Source organism: Cupressus sempervirens, chromosome 7, assembly GCF_028749045.1.
Source record: "Cupressus sempervirens isolate cs-2001-9-10 chromosome 7, ASM2874904v1, whole genome shotgun sequence".
In the NCBI taxonomy this organism is placed as follows: Eukaryota; Viridiplantae; Streptophyta; class Pinopsida; order Cupressales; family Cupressaceae; genus Cupressus; species Cupressus sempervirens.
The window spans coordinates 327,117,504-327,133,288 of NC_143124.1; the positions used below are offsets into that span (position 1 = coordinate 327,117,504).

The window sequence follows — 15,785 nt, forward strand, 5'->3', positions numbered from 1 at the left end:
TTCCAAAAATTTCTAGATCATCCCACAATTCCTTCTTCTTACATTCTTATTATTTTATGTCATTTAAAGGTTCATACACTCATTAATTGATATAAACAAGGGTGGAGACCTACTTAGCACCACTTAGAGAGTTAGTTCAAGTATGTAATTAGATTTATTTTATTAATTTTTAGTATAAGTTTATATTCTAAGATCTCTCACTTCCAACACAAAAGGAAGAGAATATTTCTTATAAATACATGGATGTAATATGTTCTCCAAGTCATTATTTTGATGCAATAATATATGATATTGGTGCTCTCATTCTGAGTGTAGTTATTCTTATTGGACTGTGTTATTTTTGTGAATGCATATTCATAAATAATAATGGAGCCAATGTTATTATTGTGTTGTTATGATTGTGTGACCTTTTAGTTTTGGTATTTGTGTCATGTTAAAAAATTCCACTGATGTAATGAATTGGAGAAAGGATCATCATTATTCTTGCATAACATCTTTTCTCGTTTGAGCACACTTTTTGTGGCCTTATGATTTGATGAGACATGAAATATCTTTTGAGTTATTTTAAGTTCCCATCGATGATTGCATTAGTGGATTTAAGGAAGCACTGCTCCTAATTTCATTGGTTTCCTACCTGATCCCTTTGACAATTTAAATCACAAACATGTTGTTTCTATGGTTTATGTCTATTAGGAATTTCTTTATTAGTTATTTTCTTTGATCTCTTATTACCCTATTTTTTAAATTTTCTTTTATAACATTTGGTTAAGATAAGAATTCATATAGTTGCATTATTAAACTACATTTCATAATAAAAGAAGAAAAACAAAAATATCTCTCTTTTGTGGTTACACTTTTCAAATAGTGACATATTTATCTGAAATTGGTTTGAACTAGAAAATGAATCATCATAAAAATACACATTTATCTTCAATTGAGTGGATTACATTAGGTTGTAAGATTTCTCAAAACCTTGGAGTTAATCCTTGATTAGCTTTTCAAGAGGTGAATTCAAAAGTATTCCTATCATTCAACATCATGTAAAATGACAACTCAACAATGTTTTGAAATGGGTCATAGGGTATCCTCTGACCTTTTTTGATCCATTCCATGACAAGATACATCCCTATGGGTCCTAGGAACCATTGGTACATATCCCATTCATTTGAATGGGTTGAAAGGGGTCACAAGGTATCATATGACACCTTTCAACCCATTCTTTAACAACATATGTCCATTGGGGTTTTAGGAGCCCCAGGGAAATATCTCATTTGCTTGAATGGGTCAAAAGGGGTCATAGGATAACGTATGACCCCTTTTGATCTATTTCATGAAAACACATCTCCCTAGGGGTCCTATGACCCCTAGAAACATATATAATTTATTTGAATGTGTCAACTATTCTGTGATAACATACATCTCTATGGGTCGTAGAACCCTTAGGGACATATCTTATTCATTTGAATGGGTTGAAATGTGTCATTGTGTATCTTACGACCCATTTTAACCTCTTCCATGATAACATACATCCCTCGAGGTGCTATGTGTAGTGCCCACCTATAGTTTACTTTTCCATTATAATTATCAAATTCTTTTTATGCCTATTTGATGCATGTGTTAGCATCAAGGGTATTGGATTTATAATTATGAAATAATTTCATGACTTGGATTACATCTATATCAATAAAGAATTACTTAGTTGACTATATTTCATGTGTTGTTTAATGATTATGGTTACTGGTACATTAATAATGCTTTAATGATGATTACTTCATATTCTTAATGATGCATTATTTTATCTGAGCACTTGATGTTTGACTTATAATTATTATGGTACTTACCCCATACTTGCATGTCTATGGTGTGCATGTTTGTTTTACTTTTCTATTTGATGTGTTTGATGTGGTTAAGGGAGAGAGTCATAGTCACCTACTAGTCAAGATCTACATGATGTACCACTCACCTTCATTACCTATTTAGTTTATATTTATATACATGTACATGCTTGTCTTTGATGTAGAATGTAGGTACCGAACATCAACTTCCTTGAATTACCGAGATGAGCATGCCCTATCACAATAACTTAATGGTAAGAATGGGGAGATAATGTTCAGGTCCAATCCCAACCATAGCCTAAATACTTGTCTTGCAAGGAGGACTCGTAACTGACTTTCCACTATTTTAAAAACCCATTAGTTTATTTTTGTCTATGTTGTTTGATTTTGAGTTTCGGTCTATTTTGGTAATGTTGCTTATATGTAGATTTTGCTATGTGATTTATTTGGTAAATGATTTAACTATAATATTTGGGTTAATCATATAATTAAATATTATTTGATTAAAAAGAAATTATTAAAGTATAAGACTATTTAATTAATTAAAAAACTAATTAAATATGTACTTTAATTTAAAAGTTTAAATTTAGAAAATTTTTAAAGAGAAATTTGAATATGATGATATTTAATTAATTATGAATTAATTAAATATGTACTTCAATCTAAAAGATTCAATTTAAGAAGTTGGACAAAAAGAGAATTAAAATATTAAACTATTAAAGATTTAATAATGCTTTATTGTAATTATTTATTTAATAATAATTAAATTAGAGTTGCATTTAAACAATGAGCTTTGGTTATTAATCATTAATTTAAATAATAAGCTATGCTTTAATTAGTGCTTGCACTAATCAATAAACTAAAGGAAAATAAAATATAAAAGAATGAAATTTAAAGATAAAGTTCTAGTTCTAATTGTGGCATAGTTATATTTATTTAATTTAATGATAATTATTTAGGAGTTTTATTTTAATAATAAATTCTATATAATGTTATTAATTAAATTAATAAATATATTATTAAAAATGCTTCGAAAATAAATTAATGAGAGAAAGCTAATTAATTAAATTAAGATATTTTGTATTTAAATATCTAAAAGAGTTGTGCATGAAAAGGTAAAAGGTAATAAAGTAATAAATAGTAATTGATTAGTGAGTTCACTCTCGTGATTACATAGTCAAAGCCCCAATTTAGGGGAGAACTTTTTATCAGAGATCTAGAGCTCATTTTGCAATTACATAGATTTTGGGAGCAAAAATTTAGAATTGGATCAAAAGAATTGCTGAAAGTTTTAGAGGGTTTGGATTTGCATGCATTCACATATTGTCTCAAATTTTAGCAGTGGTTTTGAGGTAGGTTTTGAAAACTCATTGTAGAATTTTATTGAAAGACCTATCCACTTCATGTCTTCATAGGTGCTTGTATTATTCTTATTAATTTACTGTATTAATTCTAAATGAAGAATTATGTAGTAGATTTTGAAAAAATGTAAAACTTATTAATCAAGAAAACTTGACTAAGGAAAATTGTAGAAAAATTGTAAAAAATTGTTGTAAAACCCCTTTCTAATATAATTAAAATTTGATTATTGAAAATTGGAAGAAAATAATAAATTGAATAGTTAGGGTTTCACCTTTAAATTTGTCATTATAACTATTTGATTATCATGATTTTTTAAAAATATAGATGAATATTCTTCTTACATCTAAAATAATTTAATTGCAATATTTATGTGGAAAGCAAAAGCTTAATTGAGAGGAAAGGATGTTGTAACTAAATGTATACATGCATGTGAAAACAAATATGCTAAAAATAGAAAACTAAGTATAGTATAGTTACATGCATGTGAAAATAAATATGCTAAAAATAAAAAACTAAGTATAATGTGATTACATGCATGTGAAAATAAATATGCTAAAAATAGAAAACTAAGTATAGTGTGGTTAATGCATGTAAAAATAAATAAGCTAAACATAGAAAACTAACTATAGTATGGTTTCAGGCATATGAAAATGAATATGCTAAAAATAGAAAGCTAAGTATAGTAATGTGACATGCATGTGAAAACAAATATGCTAAAAATAGAAAACTAAGTATAGTATGATTGCATGATTTGAGAGATCAAAGAGATGCGAAAATACTAATTACATGTTTATTTTAATTTTATAAAAATATTATTTATTTATTTATTTAAAAATTAATTTTTTTTTTATTAATTTCTAAATGAAATAAATATTATCCATTTTTTATAAAGTGAATGTTATTATTAGTGATTATTTAAGTTTAATTAAACTCTTAATTGCATATAAATGATTTTATAATTATTAGTGCAATAGGGAAGTAAATACCTCTAGACACATAAATGGAAGTTGGAACGGAATTTAGTTGCCTAGATCTACTATATCCATCACACACTTTTTATTTGCAAATATAAATTAAGCAAGTCCTTGACCTTTATACTATCATTTCAGGTCAACAAATCAATACTCCAAAATCAAAAGTTTACATCTTCTGCACCAATGCAATCCTTTTAGACAAGATTGTTAACATTTTGGGCTTCCAACAAGAATTGTTACCATCAACATATTTAGGAATCCCCTTTTTTATGGGAACTAACAAGGCTGTGTATAGGAAATCAATCATTAATATAATCAAAAGTAGAGTATCAACATGGAAAGTTAGATGGCTTTCCCTCACAAGTAAAATTTACTTGTTAGATCTTTCCTCTCTGCTATACCAAACTATTTCATCTCTATGTTGCATGCTCCCTCTTCAGTGATTAAATAGATTAGACAAATAATTACTAAATTCTTGTGGTGTGGAAATATGTCTAGACATAGAAAAATCTTGTTAATTTCATTAGAGGACATGATGCATGACAAAAATTGTGGTGCAGTGGGTCTCCATAACTTGGCACTTAGAAATAAAGCTTATGGTGGAAAGCTAATTTGGTAAATGATCCACAAACCAAATAGTTTATGGTGTTAGATTATGAAATTAAAATATCTTGACTCCTTAGATCCTCTTTGAAACTTAACTACTTCAAACTTACCTTGAGGCTCTGAAATATGGAATTTTATAACTGTGTCTAGGCATGTGATACTTGATTATGTTTCTTGATAAATTAATAAAGGATGTCGAGCATTATTTTGGGAAGATTCATGGAATGACCTACCTCCTTTGGTTTCCAAACAAGAGTTTTCAATTTTTATTCAGATATTTAAAGATAATTGGGGAGACAAGGTTATGGATTATGTGTCTTGAGTGGACCCTCTCTCTTACAAGGTCAGTTGGAAAGATCCTTCCAATTTTCCTATACTAGACCATATTGCTCTTCTATTCAATCAAACTATTAGTGATAGGGATGTATTCTTTCTTGAACAAGAAGATAGGATTTTTTGGGCCCCTACTATTAATGGATGCTATTCAATCAAAGATGGATATTTGGCTCTTAGTAGTTTGGAGAATATTTTGATAAAGAAAAGGGCTTTTTTTGTTGTTGGAATGATTGTACATTGCCTAAAGTAGGCCGCTTCTCTTGGCTAGCTCTTCAAAAAAGGCCATTGACAAGTGATAGGTTAGAAAAATTCAATATTTTCCAACGATTTAAATGCCTTCTATGTGGGAAATTTTTTGAAGATGTTGATCCTGTTTTTCTTTAGTGTGCTTTTTCTCAAGATTATTAGTTGTTTCTTCTTGCCAAACTTAGTTTTTCAATGCCGCTGCCAAACTTCTTGTGGGATTTGTTTGAAGCCTGGGTAGTGTTACATGCAAAATCTCGCCTAGCACCCATTTGGAAAATTTCCCCATCCTTGGTTGTTTGGGCATTGCGGTGGGAAAGGAACAAGTGTATCTTTAGGCAAGAGCAATCTATAGTTAGTGCTGTCACTGACATAATTGAAAAATCAATTTCTAAACTAGTTATAACTAATATTAGGAAGAGGTCTTCACAAATTGGCTTCTCTAATTGGGATAATCAAATTCTCAAAAATAGGAAGCTTATATCTATTCCAAATCTTTTAAGCCTCGCATATACATTGAAGAAAGAAAGATTGAGTGTGAAATGGCAACCTCTAGTCCAAGGTGTTATTAAGATAAACTTCAATGGTGCATCTTGTGGAAATCCAAGGATGTCTGATATAGGTGTGTGTTTATGAAATCACTTGGGCATACCTCTATTTATAAAATATTCACCTATTCCATGGGGCACTAACAATAATCCTGATGTTTTAGCTTTACTCCTTAGCCTTGTCACAACATTACTTATGAAGATACCTTGGCTCCAAGTGGAAAGAGATTCTCTTATTATTATTTAGGCTTGTATTAATAGACAAATTCAAAGAAAAAGTCTAGCATATAGGCTAAAATAGGCCTGGTGCCTAATCAATGCTTTTGAAAATTCCCTCCTCAATCATACTTATCGTGAAGGTAACCAATTGGATGACTACCTTTTAAACTTAGGATGTGATGGAAAGGAACTGGATAGTTGGGATCCAACTACACTGGTGGAGCTATATCCAAGTTTACTAGATATCATTAACAATGAAACAAGTTTGTCATGATTTATCATTTGGCACTCTCCATGTTGCCATTTAGTACCTTGTGCTACAAATTACTACTACACTATGATTGATGCTACTGGCCATCATGATTTCATTAAGAATATGATTACTAGAACTATATGTATAGGGAAAAGAGATCAATAGTGTAGGAATAAACTCTAGTTTTGTTGTTCATCAGGATGTTGATGGGAAAGCAACTGATGTTACTTTAGGTTGGTCAGTTGCTTTAGGTTTTCCATTTACATTTGTACTACCCTAGAGGATGAGTACAAGAGCGATATATTTGGAGGGTGTGGAATTTTGTTATAGTTGAAGCCCTGATCAGAAGATATTCTAAACATGGAATGAATGAAGAACTTGCTTACAAAAACACTATGGAAGGCATAACGAGGATCATATCAAAAACTATTTCCACAAAGGGAATGCTTGCTATACTCAATTCTTTTAGTGAAGAAAGCAAGAAAGAATTTGAGATAGCATACAGTCCTTCATATTATCCATGCATGGAAATCTTGTACTGGTGTTATGAGGATGGGCATTGATTTGTCAAAAAGGATGGTCTTTTAGCATTTCCAATAGGAAAATTGATCAAACTTAGATGTGGAGAGTTGGTGAATAGATGCGTGTAGTTTGACCTACTGGTGATTTGGGTCCTCTTAATCTATTTAGTATTGGTGTTTATGTAGCATTGATGATGGCACAATTTGAGATATTGAAGAAGAAAGGTCATTCATACTCTAAGATTGTTAATGAAAGCGTTATTGAGACTGTGGACTCCTTAAATCCTTTCATGCATGCTTGTGGTGTCTCTTTTATGGTTGACAATTGCTCAACGACAACAAGGCTTGGGGCAAGAAAGTGGGTGCCTCGATTTGATTATATTCAAATTCAATAGGAATTTGTAGCTATTGATGGAGGCTTAGCCCATTAACAAAGATCTCATTAGCAACTTCCTCTTAGATTCAATGCACAATACTATAGAAGGTTGTGCAAAATTACAGCCAACTTTGGACATAGTTGTTACAACTGATGTAGACTATGTTAGGCCAAAATTATGACAGTGAACCCTACAAAAAATATAGGCTAGCTATTTGCCAAGGAGGCTACTAATTTCACATCTCAGGTTATCATCATGAACCATCTAGACCAGATTGGAAATGGGTGTGCACTAGTGCTGGATTGCCACACATACCATATTGCTATGAAGTTTTTTGAGATCATGACCTTATTGAGATTTTGTATGGAATCTTCAGGCATCTTTGTATTGGGTGATGATTTTAGGTTTTCTTTTAGGTTCTTTCCCGAATGAATCCTTGAACTTGTTTTTATTTTAAATTTTATATATAATGCCTCCATCCATTTTTTTTTATAAAATAAATAAATAAATGAATATTTAGAATTTTATTATATTTTAAGAGAAGTTGTGGTAGAGTTCACTTTGTAATCATTTAATCATTTAGTTAATAACTATTTGACTTTATGACATAAATTATAAATAATTAAATTAAATTTATAATTTTATCTCTAGTTGCATTATGAATTAAAGGAAAAGTAAATATTAATATTGGACTTAAATAGAAGTCAAATTTTTTTTTTACAAAAGAAATTGATATTAGTATGTAATCTAATAATATACATTTATATTATTAATTAAATAATTTATGATTTAAGATTATTTAAATTAACAACATGATAATATTGCATGATATTTTATATGCACAAAAAGATTGGATATTTAAATACTTATTATTTTAAATAAGTATATTAGCATAACAATTTATATTAACATGTATATTCTTACTTTATTTCTACACACATCCTTATGACCGAAACTAAACAAGAGAAATTGGTGGAATTAAATCATGTGGTTGAAAACTACATGTTTTCTTATATTTTATGTATAGTCTTGTGATGTTTATTTTCTTGATAGTTTTTCTTTGTGGGTTGTTTAGTTGGCCAAGTTAGGATGTGCACTAGAGGTGTTTTTGAGATTTCTTTTATGATTATTTGATTGGATGTCATGATAAACTTTATGATTTGAATTAAGATTTAAATTTTATGAGCTTTATACTATTGAGCATTTATGAGAACTTGAGTTTCAAGAACCAATGTTATTTTTTTGGGTTGCCTGTTAAGGAAGCAAATTCAATCAATATTACTCTTGTGGTATGGTACACTATTGTGATTTGTGATTTTGGGAAGGTAGTCTAGGTGCATTTCTATGAGAGTGGTTAGTAGTGAGTACCGGGGCTCAAAGTGGCTACCAAGGTAACTCATTGTAAGTTGTGTAACAAGTGATAACATAGTAATTAAAATATCTTGCCCATCCATTTTCCTTGAGATACATTAAAAAGATAAGTTAGATATTTTTTCTCATCCATGCCTTGAGTGCTTGTATAGACTAAGGATGAGATGAAGATGATACCTTGAGAGGTATGACTAGTTTCCTCACCTTCATAAGAGGGTATCCTAGTTTTTCCTAGAGTCACTAGGGGGTTGGGGTCTTGAGAGACTGCCAGGGTAACCTTAGAGTTGGCTCTTGTGATGATGCTTCATAGTATGTAGCTTGAGTCTCCTTCACAATTTTTTTATATTTACCTCTAGTGGTGTACTTATTGGATATTACTTTTGATGGTGCATTTGTTATGAGTTTTTACTCATTGATTAGATGTTATTTATTATTAATAGTTAACTTTTATTAATGAATGACTAGTTATTCATTGGTGGCATTTTTATTGTTGGTGTTAATGATTGGTAGTTTACTTTTATTGATGATAGTTGTTTTCTATTGGTCATTGTACTTGTGACACTTGACATTGATTTCAAGGTGGTTGTATATTTTTGGTCTTGCTATTTATATGTTGATTTGGTATGAGATGTTAGTATTGGAATGAGTGTCCTTTCGATTTTGAGTATCTCTTCTTCTTGAGTAGTTTGTGTAACCCTTGAGGTAGTTTTGGCTATCAAGATTCCTTTCCTAGAAGATTATTTTATGATTTTATTATCTATGTGTGGATCATACATTATCTCTCCTGCACAGTAGGAGTGGGATCTTGATTAGGTGACCATACGATCAAGAGGTAGTATATTTTTACCATTTGGGCCCCCCTTAGATTGATAGATATTGAATGCTTCTTGATATAGTGGTACCATTATCATTCTTCCTCTTATCTTGAAGACTTCTATTCATTTGATGTATCTATGTATAATGTGTTTTGAGATCCTATGGGATATTGTATTATATATTGATGTACTGGTATCAATTTTCACATATCTTGTGACATGTGCAGTGGATGTTATTCATTAGAAGTGATTTCATATTATTAGTTGTACTTATGCATTTTCTTACATGACAATGTATGTGTTTATTCATTTTATGATTATGGACAATGTAATGGAGACTTAAACTTATTAATAAAACTTTATTAAGTGTGACTCAATGTGAAGGAACCCTTAAGGAATTGAAATAGTATTTGTAATTGATTATGTGTTCTCGATGTGTATGTATATATTGCTTTCACATTATTATTACTTTGATGTTATTTAAACTTTTAAAAAAATAGTTCAGTAAACTTTGTAACATATTAGGGTTTTTTCTTTTAGGTTCCCAAGGGGGCATTACACAATGACCCATATGGACCTATCCCATTTTTTTGAATGGGTCAAAATGGGTTATAGAATATCCTATGACCCCTTTCAACCAATTCCATCACAACATACATTCATAGAGGTCCTAGGACCGCTAAGGACATATCTTATCAATTCAAATGGTTCAAAATGAGCCATGGGGCATCCTATGACCCTTTTTGATCCATTCCATGATAAAATACATCCCTAGGGGTCTTAGTATCCCTAGGCACATATCACATTCATTCAAATGGGTTGAAAGGGGCCATAGGCTATCTTATGACCCCTTTTGGCCCATTCTATGGTAATATATCTCCCTAGGGGTTGCTTTAGGCCCATTCAAATGAATGAGATTATTAGCCACATATATTTTCATCAAATGGGTTAAAATGAGTCATAAGATACCCTATGATTTCTTTCAACCCATTTAAACATATGTGATATGTCCCTCAGGTCCTAGGATCTCTAAAAACATATATTGTCATTAAATGTGTCAAAAAGGGTCATAGGTTATCCTATGACCCATTTCCACCCATTTGAACAAATGAGATATGTCCCTAGGGGTCCTTGGATATCTAGGAACATATGTTGTCATCAATGGTTTAAAGGTGTCATAGGGTACCCTATAAACTCTTTTAACCCATTCAAACATATGAGATATGTTCCTATGAGTTGTAAGACCTCTAGTAACATATGTTATTATTGAATGGGTCAAAAGGGGTCACGAGGTACCCTATGACCCCTTTTGACCAATTTAATAATAACATATATGTTTTAAAATGAACCCTTTTGACCTATTTTAACATATGAGATATGTTATAAGTTATATGTTAATCTATGAACCCTTTTGACCTATTTTAACATATGAGATATTTCCCTAGTGGTCCTAGAACCTCTAGGAATATATGTTATCCTCACATGGGTCAAAAGGGGTTATAGTGTACCCTATGACCCCTTTTGACCCATTTGAACATATAAGATATGTCCCTAGGGGTCCTAGGACCATTAGGAACATATGTTATTATTGAATGGATTGAATAGGGTCATATAATACCCTATGACTCCTCTCTACCCATTCAAAAAAATGACATGTTGATATCTAATTGAAAAGATCATTTGATTAGAAAGATTGTTGACGAAGACTATGTGTTTCAATCATTATTTTATCATTGATGTCAAATTTTCTATTTGTTGGTAAGACAGTTGCTTATATGTTTCGAGTACTATCACTTAGTTGATTGATGAGGAGGATTTGATCAATAATATGTAACAAAAGTACCTAAAGGAAAGGTTGAGTTATGATTATTAAATGAAGTACAAGAATCAATTAAGACAATGATAACATAATGTATTGATGATCTACTTGAGGTTACAAAATGGCTAGCTACCTTAGAAAGTTTAAGAGAATAAAGTTAAACAAAGTTCATTTTCCAAGCTTGACTAAGTGGATAGTAGATGCCAAGAAAAGTTAGTTCAAGTCAAGCAAAAAGTTAGTTGGAGCCAAGTGAAAGAAAATTCTAGTGGATGTTGAGCAAGTTAGTAGATGTTAAGTAACTTTTCAATTGATGTTGAGCACTAATAAAATCTAGTTGATGGTGAGTGATTTTATAGTTGATGCCGAGTGATGTAGCATGTGCTGAGCTGCTACATTATGTCAAAGATCAAAGATTCACCAAATCAAAGTCGACGAGTTTTTTTTCTTGGAACTTTTCAATTAAGAGGAAGATAAGATTGATGAGCTAGTGGCACAGAATCTTATATAAACTATTTTGGAGGTGAATTCAAATGGATTCTAAGAGAATTTTGTAGAAAAAAAAAAGATATGGGGTAGATACATTGTATCCTACCCGATTCATCAAAAAACTCTAATTTTGATGATGGATAATGAGCAGGAAAATATTCTAATTTCTTGTATATAGGAATGTCTGGTCATGAAGAAAAAGAGTTAGAGAGTTTGGGGCAAGAATCTAATAAGAAGAAGGAAAAAGGGTTTTTCTTCATCAAGTGACCCAAGAGAAGAGTCTACAATGGCATACTGAGCAAGAAGGCTTAAGAAGATGAATGTTTAAAAGGTGAACAAGTTGTCAGAGCTAGAAGGAATGGAAGCCAAGTAGACTTTAGGACTAAATAGAGATCTGTAATTAGCAAGTAAGGTTGTAAGTTGTATTAGATCAAAGCTCTACTGTTACTTTCTAACAATTGTATCAGTCTAAGGTAAATCCTTTGGAGTAAGTTTGACTTAATAGTCATTGGAAAACCCTTTAAAAGGGTGGCATTCCAAGTGAATGGACTAAAGTCATCTAACAAGTCTCACTTTTAGTAGGGTGACTAAAATACCTTAATCGGGTCACATTTAACAATATGTATTGTAACCTTTAATAGGGCATCACTTCAGAAGAGTGAAAAAGGAGTAGCATGTCATTGGTGGTTTTTTCCAAATTGGGTTTTCATATTAAATAATTATGTCAAAGATGCTAATGGATGTGTAGTATTTCATGGTTTACATTGATGCAAGTTGATTTGATAGTAACATATAAGTTTTAGTTGATACACTGAATGCATGCATGGATAAGGATGTTTTATGAGTTCACTAAATTGTGAAAAGTTTTATTTTTACATCTAGACCTTGAATAACTGATTCACCCCCTCTAAGTTATTCTAAAAGAATTTCAACAATTGGTATCAAAGCCATCTACTTAAGAGGATTAGTTTTAAGGTACTGGAAGCACAAAGATCAAGATGTCAAAAAGAGAAGCACCCAAGCTCAACAGAGATAACTTTCCTACATGGAAAAGTTTGATGATGTTACACCTTGGAGGACTTGGAGATCATGCACAATCTTGCATTTTAGTAGAGCATGCTGATCCAAAAGAAGCCCTAACTACTAAAGATATGAAGAAAAAAGAAGGAACACAATTAGGTGATGTTGGAGATTTCCTTTGCCCTAAGCTATGCCAAATTTGATGATATCAAAGGTCTTAATAGTGCAAAGAAGATGTGGGATGCTCTGGCCACCATCTATGGAGGAGACAAAAATGTTCAAAGAGCCAAGTCAGAAAGCCTCAATGGTAAGTTTGATGACATAAGAATGGAAGAAGGTGAGAATATTGCTCAATATGTTGCTAGGGTAAAAGAACTTGTCAGTGCAATAAAAGGTGCTACTAGTAAAATAGATGATGATATTGTGTTAAGGAAAGTTTTGAGGACATTATTACCTATCTATGCCATTAGAATATCTGCAATTCAAGATTCAAGATGTATACTAGGAAATGATCTAACTCTTGAAGGTCTAGTAGGTAGACTCACTACTTTTGAGCTATCTAATTTTGACAACAACAAACTAGAGAGTATTGAATCAGCTTTCAAAGAAAAATTATTATTGAAGTATTTTGAGGATGTAAAGTAGAAGAAGAAGAAGAAAAGAAAGATAAAATATACATCCAGTTGCATCAAAACAGATGAGGAAGACATTGAACAATTGGAAGCATTGTTCGCAAGAAGATTTCACAGAGGAAAAGGCAAGTTCAAAGGCAAGTTACCCATCATTTGTTTCAATTGCAATGAAGTTAGTCATATTGCTACAAGATGTACATAGAAGAAGAATGATTGAGAAGAAAACAAGCATAAAAATAAAAGAGAAGATGATGGAAGAGACTACAGAGACAAAGGAAATAAGTCATGCTATATTGGTGATGAACATTACTCTTGATGAACATGATGATGAAGTGGTATATGTTACAATGAAGGATGAATTTGATGAGGATGAGGCAATTGCCCTTGTGATTTGTGTGAACAAGAATGAAAAATGGATTATTGATGGTGGATTCTCACATCACATGATTGAAGACAATATTAAGTTCATTACCTTAACTTGTTATGATGGAAATAGTGTAAGGTTTGGTGATGATGCACCATGTTTGATTAAAGGAAAATGGTCTATCAAACTCAAAGACAAGATTTCATGTGACAATGCTTATTATGTTGAAGGATTGAATTATAACTTGTTAAGTGTTTCACAATTAAATAATTTGGAATGCAAAGTTGAGTTTGAAAATAAATCTGCCAAGATATATGACACAAATAGAAACCTAATTGGAAAAGGTGATAACCTAGAAGCAATTTGTTCTATCTAGATATAGAAGATGCTACTTGTCTTATTGCCAAATTTGATGATGTATGGCTTTGGCACAAGAGATTATGTCATGTTAAGTTTGATAATTTGATTGGTATCAGTAACATGAAAAGAGTTAGAGGTTTTCCCAAATTGAAAAAACTAGATAATATGGTATGCAGCTAGAAAGGAGTTAAGTACATAATGCTATTTTTTGATGATTATTCTAGGATGATGAAAGTCATGTTTCTAAAATTTTTTTTTGATGCTTTTCAAATGTTTAAGAGGTACTTAGCAAGAGTTGAAAAAGAAACAGGTAAAAGTCTAAAATGCTTGAGATTAGATGGAGAAGGAGAATTCACTTCAAATGAGTTTGAGATGTTCTGTAATGAAAAAGGAATCAAAAGATAGATATTTATACCTAGGACCCCTCCACAAAATGGAATTGCTAAAAAAAGATATAGGTCTATAATGGAATGTGCTAGAGCACTCATGATGGAGAAAAATGTTGCTCTAAAATACTTTAGAGAAGCTGTAAGTACTACAATATATACCTTGAACTATGTGCAAGTCAAGAAAGGTACTCATTCAACACCTTTTGAACTATGGTATGGATATCCACCTAAATGAAATACTTTAAGGTATTTAGAAGAAAATGTTATATTCTTAAAGATGTTAGGAGTGGATAGTTTGATACAAAAAGTGAAGAAGGTATATTCCTTAGTTGCTGCACAAGAAGTAAAGCTTACAAGTGTTCAAATACTAACACTAATAAAATTGTCTAAAGTGCAAATGTGAATTTTGATGAGTTTAAAAAAGTACATGAGGCTAAACCTACAAAGGAACAAGAAGAATAAAAATCATTTGTATACTTCTATGAAGGAATGCATGCTAAAGAAGATGCTACAAATCAAGTTGAAAATGAACAACAAGTCTCAATAATTGCCGAGTCACAATCTGTGAATGCTGAGTTGCATTCAAGAAGTGAGCTGCATTTAGATGTCAAGTTGCAGAATGAGGAAAATGCACATTCTAATTTTGAGATTAGTACACATGAAAAAGATGCTGAAACGCTTGAAAAAGATGTAAACAGTGACACTGAAGTTGAGAGACAAAATGTAGTTTTAAGAATTGAGCCTAGATTGTCCAAATATGCTAAAAGACATCATCCTATAGATAGAATCATTGGAGACAAAGATGCAAGGCCAATGAAAAGAAATAGATTGAGAAGTGGATCATGTTTGTTAAGTATAAAGGAACCTAAGATAGTGAAAGATGCATTGGAAGATGATGACTAGTACAAGGCTATGGAAGAAGAAATTCAACAGATAGAGAAGAACAAGACATGGAGTCTAGTCCCTAGACTAGAAGAAAAGAATGTGATTGACACCAAATGGGTATTTAGAAACAAGCTAGATGAGAATGGTGAAGTGACAAGAAACAAAGCAAGACTAGTTTGCAAAGGGTATGCACAAGAAGAAAGAATTAACTATGGTGAGATATTTTCCCCTATTTCAAGAATGGAAGGAGTGAGAATTTTTCTTGCTTATGCTGCATACAAAGGTTTCAAAGTTTATTAAATGTCTACATTTCTTAATGGCATATTAGAAGAAATATACATAGAACAACCAGAAGGTTTTTTTGATAAAA

At 31.3% G+C, this 15,785-nt stretch overlaps 1 pseudogene; it reads left to right on the top strand.

The window, feature by feature from the left end:
- LOC149546748 (ketol-acid reductoisomerase, chloroplastic pseudogene) overlaps positions 1-7,455 on the top strand; it is a 54,810-nt pseudogene extending 47,355 nt beyond the window's left edge.
- The last annotated feature ends 8,330 nt before the right edge of the window (positions 7,456-15,785 follow it).